Source organism: Schistocerca nitens, chromosome 4 (genome assembly GCF_023898315.1).
Source record: "Schistocerca nitens isolate TAMUIC-IGC-003100 chromosome 4, iqSchNite1.1, whole genome shotgun sequence".
Classification (NCBI taxonomy): Eukaryota; Metazoa; Arthropoda; class Insecta; order Orthoptera; family Acrididae; genus Schistocerca; species Schistocerca nitens.
The window spans coordinates 854,476,951-854,497,684 of NC_064617.1; the positions used below are offsets into that span (position 1 = coordinate 854,476,951).

The 20,734-nt window shown below is 43.6% G+C and overlaps 1 protein-coding gene across 3 annotated transcripts in view; it reads left to right on the forward strand.

Moving 5' to 3' along the window:
- Nucleotides 1–20,734, forward strand: part of LOC126253297 (kelch-like protein 28) — a 153,997-nt gene that overhangs the window by 59,727 nt on the left and 73,536 nt on the right. The window contains exons 1-2 of one of the 3 annotated variants that reach the window (XM_049954528.1): nucleotides 3,313–3,487; nucleotides 7,726–7,829. The exons of 1 other annotated variant lie outside the window; for it this stretch is intronic. The gene's annotated coding sequence lies outside the window, so the exon portion shown is untranslated. Of the gene's footprint in view, nucleotides 1–3,312; nucleotides 3,488–7,725; nucleotides 7,830–20,734 lie in introns of those variants that run through there. One more of the 3 variants, XM_049954529.1, reaches the window with a different exon arrangement.

Here is a 20,734-nt window from a genome sequence, read left to right on the forward strand (position 1 = left end):
AGGACCGGGCGTGAGTCGTGCTTCGGTAGCTCAGATGATAGAGCACTTGCCCACGAATGGCAAAGGTCCCAAGTTCGAGTCTCAGTCGGGCACACAGTTTTAATCTGCCAGGAAGTTTCAATCTAGTGTATTGTCAATTTGTGGAAGAGGGTAAATGTCCTTTTTAGGTATCTTATTAAGCTTCCTGTAATCAACACAGAAGTGCCAACTGCCACCCTTCTTCCTGACGAGGACCACTGGTGATGACCATTGGCTCTGTGAAGGCTGAATGATGTCATTCTTCATCTTTCTCTCTACCTTGTTGCGAATTATTCGACATTCCATTGCTGACACACAGTATGCTCTCTGGCTTATGCTTCACCGTTGATTTGTCTAATTTGCTCTTCTCCTGTGGATTGAAACGTTCAGAGTACTCTTGAAAAATGGCAAGTAGCTTCTTCTGTTGTTCCTTAGTGAGATCTGGTGATAGTCGAGCTAGAAGATCTTGTCTCGTAGTGGTAGCACTAATTTCACCCACAGACTCGGCATGGGAGGTTTCTATGACGCTCAGCTGTTCTTCAGTTAATGGCTCAGTGTTTGCTACACACATGTGTTTTGGAAAGATCTGCGGTTCTCGGTGACAGTTAACTATCCACAATTCACCAAATCCATTCTTAAATGAGACAACAGAGGCTGGGATGATCAAGTTGTTCTTCAGTGGTATGCTTCTCTTATATTCCACTACAAGATTCATAGGTTGATGCATGGCATGACACGTTACAGCTACCTTTCTAGCACTGACTGCAGGAATGATCACTTCATCCAGCACACATAGTCTCCACACACTCAGATGCGCATCTTCCTGTCCACAGTATCTCATCTCGTCTAGCATAATCTTCAAGCAACCACAATCTATAATTGCCTGAGAAGATTTCAAAAAGTCCCATCCGAGAATGACGTCATGACTACACTCTTGAAAGATGATGAATTCTAAGGGTTGTGTATGGCCACTTATACCCACACGAATGATACATCCTCCTGTAAGTTTTACATATTTCCCATTAGCCACCTTCAGCAGAGATGTTTTGCTGTTGACAAATACAGTTTTCTGCAACTGGTGACGGTACTTCTCCAAAATAACTGAATATGATGCTCCAGAGTCCACAAGAGCTTCTTGACATGACTGTGTCAAGCAGCACACTGTGAACACTGTAAGTGAATATTACAGTACTGCTTTCCCTACTCACATGTGTTACCCTAATTTTTTATACATTTAGAGCAAGTTACCATTCATCAGACCAACTGGAAATTTTGTCTAAGTTATCTTGTATCCTCCTGCAGTCACTCAATGATGGCCTCTTCCCATACACCACAACATCATCCATAGTTCACAGCATATTACGTGAGAAAAGGGCAAGCTGAGTTTTGCACAAGCAATGCTTTCTAAATCTGTCCTGATTTGAAGACAGAAGCTTTTCTGTCTCAAGGAGATTCCTTATACTCGAACTTAGAGTATGCTGAAGAATTCTGTAGCAAACCAATGGTAAATATATTGTTCTGTAATTTTGTGGATCCATTCTGTTATACTTCTTATGTATTGGAGTCACCTACACTTTTTTTCCAGTCACTTGAGACTATGCACTGTGCAAGAGTGTCGTGATAAATGCAAGCTATGTAAGGGGTCAATGCCATAGAGTGCTCATTGTAAAACTGAATTGGGATTCCATCTGGACCTGGCACCTTATTTGTTTTCAACTCTTTCAGTTCCTTCTCTACGCCAGGGATGCCTATTACTACGTCCTCCATATGGGAGTCTGTGTAACAGTAGTTCTGTATGATTGTATTGGGTGAATAATTTCTTAAATGTGAAATTCAAAACTTCAGCTTTCCTTTTACTAACTTCTATTGCCTCACCAGACTGGCTGACGAGTGACTGGATAGAAACCTTTGACCCACTTAGTGATTTTACATAGGACCAGAATGTTCTCAAATTCTTACCAAGATCTTTTGGCAAGCTATGGTGGTGAAAGTTGTGTGCTTCACACATTGACCTTTTTATAGGATATGACCAAAACCTGTTCCAGTGGACTATGAACTGTTAACTACCGGTAAAAAGATTATTCAGAAGAGTCTCCTGCTGGTATGAATCAAAACAAGAAAGAGTTCATTCACTTGCATTCATCTGCACATAAATTTTGTCTCTAATTAAGTTGCTGCTGTGCAGATTTGCATGAAAATTAAAGTAAAGAAAAATGTCGTTAAAGACCACCAAATTACATAAAAATTTTGAGACCCACCCCAGCCACTGATGTACTGAGATACTTGGGAAAGCATAACATGCAACTAACACACATTGAAGAAAAATCACACTTTAGAACTGAAGGCTGAAGCTGTGATACACTTCAGTTGTATGAGGTCTGTTCAAAAAATTCTGGAACATTCATAATTTCGCACCAATGGTGTGCTGGAGTAGAATGTGGCTGGCATCCCTGCACATGCCTGTGTTTAATGTTTAACTGCCAGAAGTTTCGTTGTATATCTGCTACTTATTGTTCAATGCTGTGTTGAGTAGAATGTTGTGTCGTACGGTTTGCGAATTTCAAGATGGCAGAATTAGAGGAGCAACGTGTCTGCATCAGACTTGAGGAAACTTTTACAGAGACACACTAAATGATGCAGGAAGCCTACGGTGATGAGTGTTTAAGCCATAATTGGTGTTACGAATGGTTCGCACAGTTTAAAAATTGCTTGACAGAAGTTAAAAGTGACCCTCATTCAGGATGTTCTTCAATGTATGCTGATGATACTCATGTTAGGAATGTCGACAAAATTGTGCATGCCTATCGAAGACCGACTGTCCGAGAGATTGCAGAAGAATGTTACATTTCAATTGGATCATGTCATGAAATCCTGACACAGCAGCTTGAAATGCATCATGTTGGCACCAAGTTCATCATCCTATGGTCCATGAGTCAAGACCAGAAAGACCTTCACCTCACAATCTGTTAAGAGTTTGTGGATTGCACAAATGAGAACAAGATGTTCCTTAAGGGAATCATAACTGGTGATGAGATGTGGGTCTAAGTAAGGCTATGATGTTGAGACTGAGGTACCCCCACCCCCCTGCGAGAAAATGTGGGAAGGAAATGGCCTGAAGTGAGGCAAGACATTTCATGGCTCTTGCATCATGATAATGCACCTGCACATTCATCCCTCTTGGTGTATGACTATTGCACAAAAAATTAAATCACTGTGCTGCCCTGTCCTCTGTACTCTCCAGACCTGGCCCCCGCAGACTTTTTTTTTTTATTTCCGCAGTTGAAAACCCCATCGAAAGGATGAAGATTTGCAACGACAGATGAGGTAAAAGAAAATTAGCAGGTGGCACTATGCACGATCCAGCAAGAGGTGTACCAAGACTGCTTCTGGAAGTGAAAACAGCTTTGGGAGCAGTGCATCAATTGTGGAGGAGAGTATTTCAAAGGAGACCATGCACAATAAGTAAAAGGTAAGCATAGAAAAATTTTGTGGACAAAGTCCTAGAATTTTCTGAACAGACCTCATATGTAGTTTTCACCCCAGATTAAGGTGCAGCTCTTGACAGCAACAATTTAATAGGGCATCATCACATGGGTGACCTGTTCACTCAACTTTCACCTGTCTTCTTTCTATGGTTCCATATGCAGTTTCCTTGAGGCTTTATTCAGTCCACAGTTCCTCTTGTGTAATTTAATACAGCTATTGATGTATTTAGAATATAGTTCTAGTTCAGCCATATTTTGTTTTGCAACTAGATCGTACAGCAGTTAATATTGACTGATTTCATCTGATCAAGAAGTTTTATAGTTTTACATATGTAAACAAACAGCCTGTGATTTTCTCTTAATACAAGAGACCTACAGATGTCCAAATGATTGAAGACCAAAAATAAATGGAATGAATCTCATCGCTGAAAGCCCAAATACAGTGTATGTTAGTGCAATGTTTGCACATCGTGGCCTAAACATCAGGTTACGTAAGATAATGACATAGAGGTCCTGATGGTTGAGATCCAGTCATACATATTGAGATCTGTATATACAACACCTAACACTAACTTCAGCTTCAAGGAACAATCTAACTTCCACTCATAGTCAACTAAACTAGTAACTGATGACTTTAACTGGCACTGTACATCATAGGGCTACAGAGAAACCAATAAAAATGGAGGAAAACTGGAAGACTGGATTGAATAGATGGTATTGGTGTTATTACATGACCCAAAGCTGCCACTATCCTTCAACAGTGCCAGATCTGGGATATAATCCAGATAAATTTTTTGTCAGTGAACATCTTGCCCAGCAAGTAAAGTAGAATGTTGGTTAGCCAATCCCATGAACACAGCATCGGCCTATAATTTGTTCTGTTGAAGCAGTTGTGAAACCAGAGGTTGTCCATCTCAAAAGATAATTTAACTGTAATAAAACACAATGGGAGAAATTCACACAAGAACGTGACATAGAAGTCATTAACTCAACCCATCTCTGAAGATGTATGGTGGATTTGTTAAATCTGTTTGAGTCATCTCTCACAGTTTGAGAGGTATAAACAACTATTTTACAATGACCCATTTTCTGACAATACAATCCTGCATACCATATCAACTTCCAGAAGTAAAAAAAAGTGTTGGTGGTGTAATATCAAATCTAGATATGAAACAGAATAGCTGGAAAGCATGGAAATTATTGAAGACCCTTAACAATGACCCAGCCATTTGCGATATCTTGAAGATAACTCCTGACCAAAAAGCCCATCAGTTGCTTCTGAATGGTAAGATAAAAGGAAGATCTGAAAACTCCAAACTCCCTGAGATGTGCTGATGAGAAAGATTACCTTGGTACTACTTTCACCTTAAACAAACTGGTTATAGTATTCAAGTCTATGAAGAACAATACAGCTGCAGGATTATTCAAACTATGAACAGAACAAATTAAAATGTTTGGACCTGTTGCAGAACAGTGGATGTTAAATTTTATGAAGGCCTGTGTTTTAAAACTGTGAATTCCTGAGATTTGGTGCAGAGCCAATGTATTAGCACTTATAAAGCATGGGAGAAAGCAAATAGAACCAAAAACTTTAGTCCAGTTTTACATCTCTAGACTGAAAAAGGCTGATTCTAAATAGGATATCAGAGCATGTTGACAAAAGCCTCATAAAAGAGCAGTCAGGCTTTCACTGAGGAAAGTCTTGTTGTGGGCAGATCCTTAATGGTTTTGAAAGAGGTCAAGTCACAGAGATGACATTTATTGACCTCACAGCAGCTTATGATACAGTCAACCATAAAAAGTTGTTAGAAAAGTATATTCAGTCCCAAAGGATTATTGCTTAACACAGTTCACCCAATGCTTGCTGCAAAATTGGAGATGCTTCGTCACATTGCAAAATAATACAAATCTATGGAGGATTCAGAAAAGTGGTCTATCTCTGGGAAGTGTGTTGTCTCTGCTGCTGTAGGATATCTACACTAACAACCAACCAATCAGCCTTGGAACTAGAGCATTTATTTATGCTGACAATACAGCAATTGCTGCCCAGGGCAAAACCTTTGGGCTAGTACTGTGATGCTAACCATCTGAAGCTAAATCATGGAAAGATACAAGTTTGTGCATTCTGCTTACAAAATAGGGAAGCTAAAAGAAAATTGAACATCACTTGGAGAGGAGAACAACTACTAACTTGCAAAACTCACAAATTCCTTGGAGTGAAGATGGACCGTTCCCTTATATTCGGAGCATGCTATGAAGAAGTGAAGCTCAAAGTATCTGAATGGAACATCATCCATAACCATACAGGAATCACGTGGGATGCTCAACCAAAAGTGCTTTCAACAACTGCCCTGGCTCTATGCTTCTCCACAGTGGAATATTGCGCTCCAGGCTGGTGAAGTCTGTACATGCCAGACAAATTGACACAGCTTTGCTTGAGACTGAACACATTGTGACAGGCTGTCTATGACCAATTCCTGTCAGTAAACTGTACCAAACTATAGGTATAGCACCACCAGGAGTTCAGAGGAAAGCTGCTGCAAAAGTGGAGAAGAAGAAACAGCAGCAAACTGATCCCGGACATGCCTCAATGACCAACACTCAGATCAAGAAAGAGCTCCACGCAGAAAACTACAGCACTTACCTCATCCCCTGGAACCCACTGAGTGGAACTTTGGTGAGGTTCTTTCCCTGAGGCATACCAAGCAAATGTCTGATAAGAACCAGCCAGAGGCTCACAGCTGCGTTATGGGACATGGAAGATCCGAACAGGCTCAGAAATGAGGTTCATGGTGCAAAGTCAACTTCAGGAAATGGAGCTTCAGTGGTTGTGATGAAATTTGCCAATGTGGTGACCTGCAGGACCAACAACATTTGATAGTCTGCAGGAATTGGCCAGATTCATGTTCTATTGGTGATCTTGCTGCAGCTACACTATGTGATCAAAAGTATCCGGACACCTGGCTGAAAATGACTTACAAGTTCGTTGCGCCGTCCATCGGTAATGCTAGAATTCAATATGGTGTTGGTCCACCCTTAGCCTTCATGAAAGCTTCCACTCTCAAAGGCATATGTTCAATCAGGTGCTGGAAGGCTTCTTGGGGAATGGCAGCCCATTCTTCACGGAGTGCTGCACTGAGGAGAGATATCGATGTCGGCCAGTGAAGCCTGGCATGAAGTCGGTGTTCCAAAACATCCCAAAGATGTTCTATAGGATTCAGGCCAGGAATCTGTGCAGACCAGCCCATTACAGGGATGTTATTGTCATGTAATCACTCCTACACAGGCCTTGCATTATGAACAGGTGCTAGATCGTGTTGAAAGATGCAGTCACCATCCCCAAATTGCTCTCACCACCGCCTCCGAATTTTACTGTTGGCACTACACATGCTGGCAGATGATGTTCATCGGTCATTCGCCATACCCACACCCTGCCATTGGATTGCCACATTGTGTACCATGATTCATCACTTCACACAACATTTTTCCACTGTTCAGTCATCCAATGTTTATCCTTCATACACCAAGTCAGGCATCGTTTGGCATTTACCGGCATGATGTGTGGCTTATGAGCAGCCGCTCGACCATGAAATCCAAGTTTCCTCACCTCCTGCCTAACTGTCATAGTACTTTCAGTGGATCGTGATGCAGTTTGGAATTCCTGTGTGATGGTCTGTATAGATGTCTGCCTATTAAATATTACGACACGCTTCAACTGTTGGCGGTCTCTGCCAGTCAACAGAAGAGGTCGACCTGTATGCTATTGTGCAGTGTGTGTCCCTTCGCATTTCCACTTCACTATCACATCAGAAACATCACAACAGAAACATTGCATAAATGTTTAGGAGAGTGGAAATCTCGCGTATAGATGTGACACAAGTGGCACCCAGTCACCTGACCACGTTCAAAGTCCGTGAGATCCGCAGAGTGCCCCATTCTGCTCTCTCACGACATCTAGTGACTACTGAAATTGCTGATATGGAGGACCTGGCAGTAGGTGGCAGCACAATGCACCTAATATGAAAAACGTATGATTTTGGGGATGTCCGGATACTTTTGATCACATACTGTAACAAAACAACAGTCAAAAGTGCTGACTGGGCTCTCCATGGAATATGAGGAGAATTATCTTGCTGTTTGTTTATTTTTCTCTATCTTCCTACCTGTATTTTATAAATAATTGTTGTACATATAAACTGTTGTATTTTTATTGTTATTGCAGGCCTTCTTGGGGAAAATGGCATACTATCACAACTTTTTACCGTCTGCGGCTTCGGTGGCTCAGCCGTTGCATCGCCTGTTGCATAAAAACATGCCTTTTCACTGGTAAGCGTCATGCGATGCGGCTTTCCAGAAATTGAAGACTATGCTGAAACAGGCCCGGTGCCTGGCTACTTATCGACCTGGCCAACATCTTGTTCTTGCCACAGACGCCTCTCAATACGGGGCCGGTGCAGTCCTTGCGCACCGTTTTTCTGACGGTTCGGAACAACCCATTGCTTATGCCTCCAAAACGCTCACAGATGCCCAACAAAAGTATTCTCAAATTGAAAAAGAAGCTTTGGCCATTATTTATGCTCTTCATAAGTTTGGTGTTTTGCTCTATGGCTCAAAATTTCACCTTGTTACGGATCACAAACCACTTGTTTCCTTGTTTCATCCATCAACGTCACTTCCCGACAAGGCTGCACACCGCCTCCAGCGTTGGGCTCTTTACTTGTCCTGTTTCAATTATGAGATTCATTTCCGGCCAACGGCTCAACATGCAAATGCTGATGCTCTGTCTCACCTTCCCATGGGTCCTGATCAGGCATTCGATAGGGACGAACTTTAGTGTTTCCACCTGGATGTTGCCGAGCAGTGGGTTGTGGATGGGTTCCCCATCACTAGGGACAGGCTGGCGGCTGCTAAGAGTTCTAACCCTACCCTCTCCCGGGTTTTACGCTGTATTCAGAAGGGTTGGCCAGACCGGCCGTCCGCTAAGACTTCTGATCCGTTGCGGAACTACTACGCTTTGCGCTACTGCCTCACGGCTAGGGATGGTGTTATCCTCCTTTCCACTGACAATGCTTCGCTGCGTGTTGTGGTACCTGCGTCTTTGCGTGCTTCGGTCTTGCGCCTCCTTCACCAAGGGCACTGGGGTGTGTCTCGCACAAAATCTCTGGCGTGCCGTCATGTGTACTGGCCTGGCATCGACTCTGAAATAGCACACATGGTCGCTGCCCACGGCCCTTGTGCGTCACAGGCCACTGCACCGAAGTCATCTTTGTCACCGTGGCCTTCGCCTGAGAAGCCCTGGGAGCACATTCATGCTGACTTTGCGGGACCCTTTTTAGGTACTTATTGGCTCCTTGTAATTGATGCCTACTCTAACTTTCCTTTCATTGTCCGTTCCATGTCGCCTACCACCACAGCAACCACCAGTGCTCTCGCCCACATTTTTTCTTTGGAAGGCCTCCCCTCTACTCTTGTTACTGATAATGGTCCGCAATTTGCCTCTTCTGAATTTGCGGATTTTTGTGCTCGTCACGGCGTTATGCATGTCACGGCCACGCTGTTCCATCCACAATCCAACGGAGAGGCGGAACGACTGGTCCACATGTTTAAGGCTCAGATGCGGAAACTTCTGACTTCTTCTGCTGCTGCTGATGCACTTCTCCAGTTTCTGGCGTCTTACCATTTCAACCCCATGGGCGACCACAGCCCGGCTGAGCTCTTACATGGCCGACAGCCCCGCACGCTACTTCATCTTCTGCGGCCTCCCACCTCACGGCCGCGGGTGCCTTCCCTTGACCGGTTCACCACCGACGACCTCGTCTGGGTACGGGGATATGGCAGGCGGCCAAAATGGAGCCCAGCCCTACCTGATGCTCGGGATCTTGGCATCTCTCAATACTCACAACGCAGCCCTCTCACCATCATCGCGATGCCAGCACAAGAACGGACGCCACCAGGAGACTTACCTATGCAGGAACCGGATGACCATCCTCTGTCAGAGCAAGTCTACTCGCCTCCCCATCCAACGGATGCCAACACATCGCCCATGTCTCCTGTCATATCAACTGGAATTGCCGCAACGGGCAGATTGGTGCAGGGGGCCCCAGCAGATTTTACCCCTACGTCTCCTGTCATCTCGATCCCTTATCATCGGGGACACTTCTGTCCGTACGGGAAGCCTCCTCCTCGAGACTTTACGGCGAGTCAACCAATGCCTATGGACGTTAGCCATTTCCAGGACACCTCCATCAAGACCAGTGCAACAATTTCAAAAGGGGGAAAAGTGTTGTGACTCGCCGATCATTCAAAGCACCGCCGCACAATTACGCGCATCCTCTACATGCGGCACTGTCTGCCAGCCATGCAGCAACTGCACCACCTAAGTGGCCAGCCGAGCAGCGGCCGCTAGACTGGGACTCAGTGCTCATTGGAATGCTAATGTGTACACATGTCTTGCTTGTCAACTTACTCTGTGACTTATATGTGTTGTGTTGTTCTGAAATATATTTGTTAAACTTGACGTTATAACAGGGGATTTCATCAGTTAGAAAGAATAAGACATCTTAATCCATCTGTCAGTTTCCTACTACCTTGTATCCTTCTCTCATTATTTTTGTCTCCCCTTGTTCTTATAACATGAAGGTCTCTCACAGCCTAAAATCTGAGTGACTGCTCTTCCCTTCTAACATCCCCTTTCATTCCTGAGGAAAGTACATAGAAGTTCGAAAAGCTAGGTAAAGTTTTTTCTTCTTTGAAGTATTTCTGTTGGCAGTGCTTGAAATTTCACTTCCTAGAGACAGGAAGAACTGGCCAGCAAATCATTCTCCTTGTAGTGTTACAGTTTTATGGTAAATAACGTCATTAGAAGTTAAATGAATCCTAAAAATTCAAAAAAATCTTCCATAAAAACTCCAGTGTGGATGATAGGGTATGGAGCATAGAGTCATATGTTTCATTTTTACTGTTAGAACAGTATCAGAAGTAAGTGATAGTTTGACCTGAAAAGTAGTTTACTTTCATTATTTTCTTTCACTTATGATGTGTGGTATTATATTTTGGGGTGACTCTTCCCATTCTCACAGGGTATTTTTGGCTCAGAAATAGATAGTTCAAGCAGTAAGTGGTGTAAGTTCATGAACTTCTTGTAGACCACTGTTCATTAGTCTGGGTCTTCTGACACTGGCCTCTCAGTATATATGTCGTTTCTTCTTAACAGTGTCAATTTATTCCCAAGAATTAGCAGCTTTCACTCAGTTAATACAAGGTAGAAATCCAATCTGCATTTGGATCACACTTCCTTGTCTCTTGTGCAGAAAGGTCTGCAGTATTCTGTTGCATCCATTTTCAATAAGGTACCACAAGAATGCAGAAATTTTAGCAATAATCGATGCACTTTCAAATCTAAACTGAAGAGCTTTCTCAGGGGTCACTGCTTCTATTCTGTCGAGGAATTCCTTGAAAAATTAAGCTGATTCGAGTGTTATATTGTTGATTGCATTTACAAAAACTTATAGCTTGATGTCTTTTTAGGATTCATAAACATTTTATGTTATCTGTTATTACTTTTGTGTTGTAGTTTCGTGTACTGACACATTCCATGACCATGAAAATTTGCTCTTCAGTTTGGTCCTGTGGAACTAGACCTGTAAAATAAAAATAAAAAATAGGTTTGGCTCAAGATCTGTGCAACATGTGCACTTATTAATTTTACATAATATTCATACTCCTCACTTTTTGTGAAGGTAAATACTTTAGCTGTGTGACCCAGGTGATAATTACATGATACTACATGGAAATATAAACTAATTGTTGTCTTAAGATAAAAAATTGATACATACTAAGCCATTTGATTACCATATTTATGTGTTGATACTATTTTAACATATTATCCTGATTGACCTCAAAGAATATTCCACAGTATGTTTCTCTTATTGTATTACAATTAATGTGTATTTCTCCTACAAGGTTATTTGTGCTTGTTTGAAAATGTGAAATATGAATTGTTAGATTGCCTTTTGAGGTGAACCATTTGTAGGTGTATTCAGCTATTGTCTAATCTGTGTTGGAACCTTGAGCAGTATGCTTCTGCTGTCAGTCAAAATTACAGTTTATGAACAGTCCTTTAAAGTTATTTACGTAAGGCAAGAACAAGAGAGGACCAAGTACTGACTCCTATAGAATCCCATATTTTAAGGTTCCCTATTCTTATGAAGCAGTTTGCCAATGTGACCTTATGTTTTCTATTCCAAAGTTAGTACTCCATCTTTGCCACGGGGATGTTGTAGTAACCATATAATACAAGAGATTGGTCCAAGTGAAACAAATATGGCTTTATTCATGAAGCACTAAACAATTAATAATTGGCTCCTTTTACCAACCTCCCGACTCAGCAGCATTAGTGGCAGAACAACTGAGAGAAAATTTGGAATACATTTCACATAAATTTTCTCAGCATGTTATAGTCTTAGGTGGAGATTTCAATTTACCAGATATAGACTGGGACACTCAGATGTTTAGCACAGGTGGTAGGGACAGAGCATCGAGTGACATTATACTAAGTGCACTATCCGCAAATTACCTCGAACAATTAAGCAGAGAACCGACTCGTGGAGATAACATCTTGGACCTACTGATAACAAACAGACCCGAACTTTTCGACTCTGTATGTACAGAACAGGGAATCAGTGATCATAAGGCCGTTGCAGCATCCCTGAATATGGAAGTTAGTAGGAATATAAAAAAAAAGGGAGGAAGGTTTATCTGTATAGCAAGAGTAATAGACGGCAGATTTCAGACTACCTAACAGATCAAAACGAAAATTTCTGTTCTGACACTGACAATGTTGAGTGTTTATGGAAAAAGTTCAAGGCAATCGTAAAATGCGTTTTAGACAGGTACGTGCCGAGTAAAACTGTGAGGGACGGGAAAAACCCACCGTGGTACAACAAAAAAGTTAGGAAACTACTGCGAAAGCAAAGAGAGCTTCACTCTAAGTTTAAACGCAGCCAAAACCTCTCAGACAAACAGAAGCTAAACGATGTCAAAGTTAGCATAAGGAGGGCTATGCGTGAAGCATTCAGTGAATTCGAAAGTAAAATTCTATGTACCGACTTGACAGAAAATCCTAGGAAGTTCTGGTCTTACGTTAAATCAGTAAGTGGCTCGAAACAGCATATCCAGACACTCCGGGATGATGATGGCATTGAAACTGAGGATGACACGCGTAAAGCTGAAATACTAAACACCTTTTTCCAAAGCTGTTTCACAGAGGAAGACCACACTGCAGTTCCTTCTCTAAATCCTCGCACAGACGAAAAAATGGCTGACATCGAAATAAGTGTCCAAGGAATAGAAAAGCAACTGGAATCACTCAACAGAGCAAAGTCCACTGGACCTGATGGGATACCAATTCAATTCTACACAGAGTATGCGAAAAAACTTGCCCCCCTTCTAACAGCCTTGTACCACAAGTCTCTAGAGGAACGGAAGATTCCAAATGATTGGAAAAGAGCGCAGGTAGTCCCAGTCTTCAAGAAGGGTCGTCGAGCAGATGCGCAAAACTATAGACCTATATCTCTGACGTCGATCTGTTGTAGAATTTTAGAACATGTTTTTTGCTCGAGTATCATGTCGTTTTTGGAAACCCAGAATCTACTATGTAGGAATCAACATGGATTCCGGAAACAGCGATCGTGTGAGACCCAACTCGCTTTATTTGTTCATGAGACCCAGAAAATATTAGATACAGGCTCCCAGGTAGATGCTATTTTTCTTGACTTCCAGAAGGTGTTCGATACAGTTCCGCACTGTCGCCTGATAAACAAAGTAAGAGCCTACGGAATATCAGACCAGCTGTGTGGCTGGATTGAAGAGTTTTTAGCAAACAGAACACAGCATATTGTTATCAATGGAGAGACGTCTACAGACGTTAATGTAACCTCTGGCGTGCCACAGGGGAGTGTTATGGGACCATTGCTTTTCACAATATACGAGGGCGGTTCAGAAAGTAACCTCCGATTGGTCACAGTGCGGGTTGTGGGGGGAGTAGCGACGCCATCTGTGCGTTCACGCACTCAACAGGTCAGTTGGCATCAAGCCGTGGTCGAGTGAACGTCGTACCTGCGCGAGTTTAGTTTTTGTGGCAGTTTGAAATGTGTGCTGCAATAGAAAACCCCGCCAAATGTGAAGTGCGTGCTGTCATAAGGTTTTTTACAGCCAAAGGATATTCTGCAGCAGCTATTCATCGTGAGCTTTGTGCCGTGTATGGACCAAGAGTTATGAGTGAAGGAGTTGTCCGTGAATGGGTACGTTTATTTAAAAGTGGACGAGAAAACGTTCATGATGAAGAGAGGAGTGGTAGACCATCATTGGTGACTGACGAACTCGTTCAGACAGTTGATGCAAAAGTTCGTGAAAATCGACGTTTCTCAATGTCGGAGTTGTCTACTGGTTTTCCACAGATTTCTAAGACTCTCTTGTACGAGATAGTGACAGCAAGATTGGGTTACCGTAAGTTCTGTGCACAATGGGTGCCCAAAATTCTTACCGACCACCACAAAACTCAAAGAATGGCCTCTGCATTAGACTTTCTGTCACGTTATGAGGACGAAGGAGAACCATTGTTAAACAGAATCGTGACCGGTGACGAAACCTGGATTAAGTAGGTGAACCCTGAGACAAAAGAACAATCAAAGATGCGGGCACATTCAAATTCGCCTACCAAACCAAGAAAAGCCTCGCAAGATTTTTCTGCCAGAAAACTGATGGCAATGGTGTTTTGGGATGCCAAAGGGGTGTTGTTGGTTGAATTCATGGAACGTGGTACGACCATTAATCAAGACGTGTACTGTGAAACAATAAAAAAGTTACGACGGGCTATACAGAACAAACGCCGTGGTATGCTGACTTCCGGTATCGTCTTTTTGCACGATAACGCCCGTCCTCACTCTGCTCGCAGAACAACGGCCCTTCTTGAGTCCTTCAAGTGGGTCGTTATCAACCATCCACCTTACAGCCCAGACCTGGCGCCAAGTGATTATCACCTCTTCATGCATTTGAAGAAATGGCTCGGGTCACAGCGGTTTGATGACGACGAAGAGCTCAAAGATGCGGTCACAGGCTGGCACAAGGCACAAGCGGGTGATTTTTATGCAGAAGGAATTTCAAAGCTTGTGAAGAGATACGATAAGTGCCTCAATCGCTATGGAGACTATGTAGAAAAATAGTGCAAAGATGTAGTTGTAAGATGTATATATTAAAATATTTTTATTTAACTTGGTGTATTTTTTTAAATCAACCGGAGGTTACTTTCTGAATGGCCCTCATATATAAATGACCTATTAGATAGTGTCGGAAGTCCCATGCTGCTTTTCGCGGATGATGCTGTAGTATACAGAGAAGTTGCAGCATTAGAAAATTGTAGCGAAATGCAGGAAGATCTGCAGCGGATAGGCACTTGGTGCAGGGAGTGGCAACTGACCCTTAACATAGACAAATGTAATGTATTGTGAATACATAGAAAGAAGGATCCTTTATTGTATGATTATATGATAGCGGAACAAACACTGGTAGCAGTTACTTCTGTAAAATATCTGGGAGTATGCGTGCGGAACGATTTGAAGTGGAATGATCATATGAAATTAATTGGTGGTAAGGCAGGTACCAGGTTGAGATTCATTGGGAGGGTCCTTAGAAAATGTAGTCCATCAACAAAGGAGGTGGCTTACAAAACACTCGTTCGACCTATACTTGAGTATTGCTCATCAGTGTGGGATCCGTACCAGATCGGGTTGACGGAGGAGATAGAGAAGATCCAAAGAAGAGTGGTGCGTTTCGTCACAGGGTTATTTGGTAACCGTGATAGCGTTACGGAGATGTTTAACAAACTCAAGTGGCAGACTCTGCAAGAGAGGCGCTCTGCATCGCGTTGTAGCGTGCTCGCCAGGTTTCGAGAGGGTGCGTTTCTGGATGAGGTATCGAATATATTGCTTCCCCCTACTTATACCTCCCGAGGAGATCACGAATGTAAAATTAGAGAGATTAGAGTGCGCACGGAGGCTTTCAGACAGTCGTTCTTCCCGCAAACCATACGCGACTGGAACAGGAAAGGGAGGTAATGACGGTGGCACGTAAAGTGCCCTCCACCACTCACCGTTGGGTGGCTTGCGGAGTATAAATGTAGATGTAAATGTAGATGTAGAATAACGGAAAACAGACTCTCACGAATCCCTATGTAATAAGATACAGTACACTGATGTGAATGGCACACTGGAAGGGCATACAAGAAGACCCAGTTAGTGCTGCTCCACACATATAAATGTGTGACTCATCGGCAGACAGCACTGTGGAGTCCTTGCCATGTGCACACCTCCCACAGGCAGCTGGCCTGCACTAATACCATTGGTGACCAGTTAAAACATGTACTTGGCACACTCACATTCAACACACTAGGCACAGGGTATAACACCCCTCTCCCTCATGCAAAATGGCCAGCCAGATGATGGAGGAGAAACTGGCGACCCAACGAGTGACATATCTATCGGATGGGGAGCAGCGGCGGCTGGTGCTGATGTAGAGCGCAGGACGATGTGCCAGATAGTTACCTGCGCATAGGGGTGGAACGCACGGGGACATATGCAGGCCCAAGGGTGGTAGGCCCACATGGTGCCCGACAACAGCATCAAAAAGGAGGGTGCCATCACCTTCACGTCGTAATCATCAGTAGGCTTGTCCCGCTGCAGAGGTGGTGGGACTGGACCCACTGTCATCAATAGCTGATACAGCTGGGGAGAGGGGGCCTGTGGAGGCGACCTGAATGGAACAGCAGGCTGCGGCAATGGACCCAGGACTGGCGCCCAGCTCTGGAAAGCTGGAACCCCAGGCCCCTGCATGTGGAGGAGCCAGCCAATGGGATGGGGGCACCTCCACAACAAGCGACAACAGGCTTTAGGCAGAGGGTGGCGGGGTGGGCTGCGGCGATGGGGGCTGCACTTGCCAAACGGCATCTTCCAGTGGCAAGCAGGGGCCCAACTGATAAAAGTGGAGCCCATTGGCCATAAGACATCACACAGGTGGTGTCCCCAGAAATGGACAACGGTGGGTGTAATCCACTTTTGCCAGCAATCAAACCATCGCACCCCAAAGGCGATCCCAGCATGGAGCAGGCGGATGCAGCCAACTGTTGCAGTTGCAACACAGGCCACAGAAGTTGGAGGAGCTGCACGGATGCCAGCTGTGGAGCAACTCAGAACCCACAACAAACTTTTTCATTTGAGACTCGAACATACGGACTGGTTATCCACCTCACCATGTGACTGAGAGTGGAATGGCAGAGCCATAACGTGATCAATGCCGTGATGGGAACAAAAGAATTGAAAGGCATGAGAAATGAACTGGGGCCTTTATCAGAAACTAGAAAAAAACTTTCAAAAGCTTATGAATTGTAACCTCAGACGATGTTGATGCACACCGGAGAATGTGAGAAAACAGGGAAAATGCATCCGCAACCAGGAGCCAATAGGAATTCAAGAAGGGGTCCACAGAGTCAACATGAATGTGTTCACGGGGCTGGCATGGAGTGGGCCTGGGCGCCAGAGACACCTTGGGAGCCGCCTGTTGTTGGGCACACTGCTTACAAGCTGCAGTAAAAAGGACGATTTCGCCATCCATGGCCAAAAACATTCTCATAGCTAACAGTTCAGTGCACGAAAGTCCCTAATGGCCTTGATGGAGAAGATGTAGAACCTTGCACTGTAACACGACAGTAATGACTACACTGGGAGGGAAGTCTTCTGTGGACAACAGCAAAACACTTTCAAAAACAGAGAGGTGATACCATAAGGAAAAATAGTTGTGCAGGGGGTCCAAAGCCTGACCTGGCAGTTTATCTTGCCATCTCTGTTGAACAAACTGAACCACCTGGTGGAGAACTGGGTCAGTGGCAACATCATCTGCTACATGTGAGCTCATAAGTGAGAAACCCTTGACCGCAGTCTGCATTTCACTATCAAGGTGGAAGCAAAGCAATTCTTTCAAGATCAAGGTTGAGATCAGGACCCACAGGAAGGTGGGACAAGGTGACTGCATTGGCATGTTTAGATGTTGGTCAAAAATGGATTTCATAATTGTATCAAGACAAGAACAGTGCCCAACATTGGAAGAACTGTGCTGCCACGTCAGGCAAGGAAGTGTGAGGGATAAACAAAGAAACAAAAGGTTTTTCATCAGTAATGAGATGAAACTTGGAGCCATTAAAAAAAAAAGACATGAAATTTCCTGAGAACATAGACAATGGCAAGAACCTCTTTTTGTACCTGAGAGTAATGCTACTGGGCCAGAGTGAGAGATTTAGAGGTGAAGACAACAGGTCGTTCATCAGTAGGACTATGCTGAGGCCGTACTGTTAGGTGTCAGTAGCCTCAAATGTATGCTGGTCCAGGTGTAACATAACTAAATTAGGGGTCGAGATGAGTTTGGAATTCTAAATTTGAAAAGCACGTTCACAATCCACGCTCCGGCAAGAAAGTACATTGTAACAAGGCATGCAGTGGGTGGGCCAAAGTGGCTGCCCTGGTAGGAATTTATGGTAGTAGGCTATCTTTCCGAGGAAGGCCTGAAGCTCCTTTGTAGACAAGAGGCAAGGCATAGACATAAGAGCAGAGGTGTGGTCCAGAAGCGGGCAAATCCCATCTCTAAAGACCTTGAACCCCAAATAAATAACAGAAGGTTGAAAAAACTGATATTTTGTGAGGTTACACCATAAGCCTGCGGACTGTAGGACAGAAAACAAAGTGCGCAGATTTTGCAAGTGATCGGCTCTGAAGGAGCCTGTGATAACATTATCCAGATAATTAATGCAACCTGGGACAGGCATAGTCAGTTGCTGTAAAAATTGTTGTAAAATAGAAGGGGTGCTAGCCACACCAAAAGGAAGGCACAAAGATTTATAGAGACCAAAAGGAGCATTCAAAACCAGGACTCATTGAGGCTTTGTCTACAGGAACCTGCAGATATGCTTCAGACAAATCAATTTTAGAAAAGTACTGGCCACCTGATATTTTTGCCAACTGTTCCTCCTAGCTCTGGGAGAGGGTACAATCAACTGTGTGTTGACAGTAGTACTAAAGTCACCACAGAGCAAAGTTTCCTCGCTGGTTTCCAAACTTCAATTACCTGAGATGACTATTTGCTAGCCATAACAGGTTACACCACTCATTGAGACCGAAGTCTGTACAATTCTGCTTTCATCTGATCCTTTAGAGCGACAGGAATAGGGTGTGTGTGACAAAAATGAGGCTGAGCTGTGGACTTCAAAGAAATATGAGCAGAAAAATTCATAGCACACCCTACACCTTCTGAAAACAGTCCAGAAACTACTCACACAGTGTTTTCAAGTGAGAATATGAGACCTGTTTGGACACTAGGGGAATTTCATCAGTGATAGAAAATCCAAATTCCTGAGATGCATCCGTCCCGAACAAGTTCTCAACACTGACGTTAGCAACCACCAAAAACGTAATGGAGCAAACCACGGACTTGTAAGAGGCAGGTCCCATAAATTGTCCTAACAGCGCAATGATCTGCTTGTTCTAACTGACCAGCATCTGTGTGACAGGTGTCAGCAGCAGCAATCCTAACCTCACAAAGGTTTGAGATTTCAGTAATTCACTGCAGCCACTGTGTTTACCTGTAGCCGCATCATTTGTCAAAAAACACTCAGCTCATGAAACAACTTGGGAGAAGTCACAAGCATTGCAGCCACACAGTTTACGCCCAAGCCCATATCCTGAGTGACTTTTGGTGAACGACACATGGAGGTGATATGACTTTTCTTCTGGCAAACATTACAAGTAGCTCAGCACTGACAGCATGCTCGACAAAACAGAAAGGATATGATGGAAACACAGAACATTGACACTGACACTGACACTGGCACTGTGGCAGTTGCGGCTGCTTGGCCTGGCCTTGGTCAGCTTGGTATGGTCCCTCATGGTTACCACCACCATTGCCACTTCCTTGTGCAAGCCATCTGTTGTCCTAGTGGGCACATGTGACACTACTGCAAAGTCACCCCATGCTTCAATTTGGTCACCCGCTGCCCGAGAAACTTCAAAATATTGTGCTATTTGCAAAACTCCTGCCAATGAGGGGTTCTCACAGAGTAAAGCCTTCTGGCGCACTTCCTTGTCTAGAGTTCAACAGATAATTGTGTTGCAAACCATAGTGCCTGCATAAGAGTTATTATGGGCATCAGTAATGAAGTGACACTTACGGCTAAAGCTATGAAGTTCAGCTGCCCAGGCCCTGTATGACAGGTTTAGTTCCTTGCGGCATCACTAGAGTTCAATTCGCGCTGCTGTGACATGCAATTGTTTGCGGTAGTAGTGGGACAATAAACTGCATATGTAATCAAAAGTAATAGCTGCCTGTTCTTGTAAAGGGACAAGCTGACAGTAAATGATATACCTTAGGTGGAATCCATGAGAAGAAGAAGGCTTTGCACAAATTCGTGTCCGTCACACCAAAAGCCAAAAAATGCTGTCTGAGTCTTTTTTTCATTAGCATCCAAATCCTCAACTGAATCATAAAGTGGAGGGAACATGGTTGCATGGACTGGTGGTACAGTACCCTGTTGGTTAATGGAAGCTGACAGAGTGGCCACAACCAAAGTAAGCTGATCAGTGAGGGCCTGTGGCACAGTGTCCACTTTGAATAGACCTGATGAAATGTTGCACAAAGATTGCACATGTGGAAACCATTCAAAACTTGTTGACAATTGTGTAGTAACTATGTAATACATGAGACCAGTCCAAGCACTCAACAATAACGGAAAACAGACTCTTGTGGATCCCCACATAACAAGACACAGTACAGTGATGTGAACAACACACTGGAAAACCATACAAGAAGACCCAGTTAGTGCTGCTCTGCACATATATAAATGTGAGTCACGAGCACACCTCCCACAGATGGCCTCCAGCAGCCGGCCTCCGCTGATACCATTAGCAGCCAATTCAAACGTGCATGCACAGCGTACTCTCACATGCGCTAGTCGCAGGATATAACAGATGTCATCAATGACTTGATAGTCCAGTTTTTACATCTATAATTTTGTGATCCATACAGTCACACTGATAAGATTAAAAAATATACTAACATGATAATTTTTATTGTTTAACTGTGCCAAGAATTCATTTGTGAGTCCACATAAAATCTAGCAAATTTTTTTAGAAAAA